The sequence below is a fragment of the Somniosus microcephalus genome, unplaced genomic scaffold (genome assembly GCF_052327205.1).
Source record: "Somniosus microcephalus isolate GS21.2 unplaced genomic scaffold, FLI_Smic_1.0 unresolved_chr1, whole genome shotgun sequence".
Taxonomy (NCBI): Eukaryota; Metazoa; Chordata; class Chondrichthyes; order Squaliformes; family Somniosidae; genus Somniosus; species Somniosus microcephalus.
The window spans coordinates 53,783,574-53,786,510 of NW_028225179.1; the positions used below are offsets into that span (position 1 = coordinate 53,783,574).

Sequence of the window (2,937 nt, forward strand, 5' to 3'; positions counted from 1 at the left end):
GGCTTTTGGATGCAAACGGATTTACATATTTACCTCACAGTTTCGGCGCATCTGGGACTGAATTCCCGCTTTTAATAATAAAATCGCGTGTTTCTTGTTATATACTAGACACAGGCTCTGCACAGTATATTTGGGCAGTTATTATTTCAAGACTTCTGCAGTGTCGCCAAGCTGAAGCAATTGGTGATGTTTGACCAAAAAGCCAGAAGCTCGTCTGGGATCTCTCGCACTTCAGTCAGTGGAATTCCCTAAGGGAAAGTAAGTTGCATATTTTGAAATTGTGCCCTGTACACCCAAGCCCAAGTCATTACTATATAGCGAGAAAATCAGTGGTCCTAGTCCCGACCTCTGGGGAACACAACTGTGTACCTTCCTCCAGTCTGAAAAACAGCCAGTCACCACTACTCCCTGTTTCACTGTCACTTAGCCAATTCCGTATCCTTGCAGCCACTGACCCTTTTATTCCATGGTCTTTAACTTTGCTGGCAAGCCTATTATGTGGCACTTTGTCAAACGGCTATTTGGAAGTCCATGTACAGCACGTCAACCTCATTGCCCTCATCAACACTCTCTGTTACCTCATCAAAAACTACGTAGAAACTTACAGTGCATAAGGAAACCATGAGGTCGGCCGTGCTTGTGCTGGTTATTTTGTCCCACATCCCACGTTTTGTGCGTAACACCATCAGTAAATATTTTCTTAATTTAGTAAAAGTTAACGTGTTGATTAAGGGATTGCGTTCCATCAGCAGGTGCCGCAGAGAACAGGAGATATAAATCAAGCTGTGCCATGATTCGGATTGAGAACCGAGGTTGCTGCGGCCACAACGGAGAGTACTAACCAATATACGATCACGGCGACACACATTAGTTGTTGCAATTCTGTTCTGACCACAGTAAAGTCACACACGGCACTGCTTAGAAACGGTGGATTTTCGGTAAAGAGGCTAAAATAATGTGATTTCTGAATCCGTGAGTTTGTGCTGCTTTGTGGGTGAGCGGCAGGCTTGAAGATATGTCCTACCCGCGCTCCCAGATTGACAATGTGGAAAATGTGGAGCAGGCTTCTGCAAATAAATGGATTTACATTGTTACCTCACAGTTTCGGCACACCTGGGGCTGAATTCCCGTTTTTAATAATAAAATTGCGGTTTTCTTGCGATATACTGAACACAGGTCTGCACTGATTTTCTGGCTGTTGTTATTTGAAGACTTGTGGAATGTCTCCAGGCCGAGGAAACTGGTTCTATTAAAAAGTCTCTCATTAATTGATATAAATTCCCTAAGCGAGAATCACAGCCCTAGACCAAAGAGCCGCTGACCCTGCTCTGAGTGTTTAATCTCGGCAATGACGATTTCACTGATTTGGAGATATGTAATTTGCTACGAATTCATAAAATTGAAAAGAGCCGCGGCGATCATCATTACAATAAACTAAACCCTCCGATATTTTAGAGGAGTGTAAGATGTTGAGAACAGTATCGAAAATTGTGCAGGATAATGAAAATAAACAGCAGGGATATTGTGTTCTGCTCCCACATGACACAGATCAGCCTCAACCTCTGCTCCCTGCCCGCCGGCTGCTGAGACCTTGCCTCTAGATTATAAGCAGATTCTAGGTTGGAGATAAGTATTCAGGGTAGAGCCTAAACACAGCGGGTGGGTCCAAATATATAAAGCAGTTATTTTAGACCAGCGACCTCGTTACAAATTATATATTGCTCAAAGGCATCAATGTATGAACATGACATTAAATGTGTTTAAATATAGTGGGGGGATTTAAAGCAGATTCGGGGCCAGTGGCTTCCAACGTGATCTTACCTGTATCTCTCTTGCCTCTCTCTCCCCTTCCTCCCACAACCTGCCGGTGTTTATACCTTGTTTTAAATCTGCTGCTCTGGGCCTGTGCATTCCACAGTCTCACAACCCTTTCTACAAATACCCTTTCACTGCTTGACTTCTCTGTTTGTTAGTTATGAATCACCTTGAGGTGCAATGGTGGCGTTTGTGACGTCAAATTAAAAGGCGGCCGATTGGAAGCACGTTGGGGTCAACGTTTCTTTTTGCACAGCATTGAACCTAAATCATTCAAGATGGAATATTGTATTTGCTGCATCACAACAAACAAAATCTTGTTATGAATGTTAGCTCATTAGTTCCCCAGTGTCAGAGGAAGAATTTTTTGATCCCCTCATTTATTTAATGTAAGACACAAACACAGGTATTCATTAAGAATCAACTCACAGATTGACACTGAGATAAACGCAGTGAGAATACAGACAACATCGGGACACAAGGCGGACAAGAGAGATGGTTAAATGCAAAACGGCCTCAGATTCCAGCAGTCAGTGACCGGTAGCTGATAGATATCAGTGAGTGGAGACGAGCGACGAGGCCTAATTTGGCTCCGTGGCTTAGCTGGTCAAAGCGCCTGTCTAGTAAACAGGAGATCCTGGGTTTGACTCCCAGCGGGGCCTTTTTCTTCTTCTTTATCACTCTCCAGGGGTGAGTTTATTCTCGTGTGAAAGGGCTACAATCCTCTTAAATGTGGCTGCGGCTGCATCAGTTCCCACCCTGGATAAAGGCTCCAGTCGCTATGGGACGTGGGTCGAATTCCACCGCTGTCATAATTTCTGGCAGTGCTGATTTTGGCCTTCCCCAAAAATCCATCTTTTCTAAGCAGTGCCGTGCATTACTTTGCTGTGGAAAGAGCAGAAGCACAGCAGTTGTTGTGTGGCGCCGTGATCATATAGTGGTCAGTACTCTGTGTTGTACCCGCAGCAACCTCGTTTGGAATCCAAGTCACGGTATAACTCGCTTTATATATTATGTTCTCTGTGGCACCTGCTGATACAACGCAACAAGAAATCAATCATTACTACATGAAACAAATATTATTTGTTGGCGATGAAAACCTATTTACTCCTTCAAAACCCC

General features: G+C 43.9%; 1 non-coding gene across 1 annotated transcript; it reads left to right on the forward strand.

Moving 5' to 3' along the window:
• The first annotated feature begins 2,403 nt into the window (after window positions 1-2,403).
• trnat-agu (transfer RNA threonine (anticodon AGU)) lies at window positions 2,404-2,477 on the forward strand. Its single transcript has one exon. It is a non-coding gene; the product is annotated as a tRNA-Thr (tRNA).
• The last annotated feature ends 460 nt before the right edge of the window (window positions 2,478-2,937 follow it).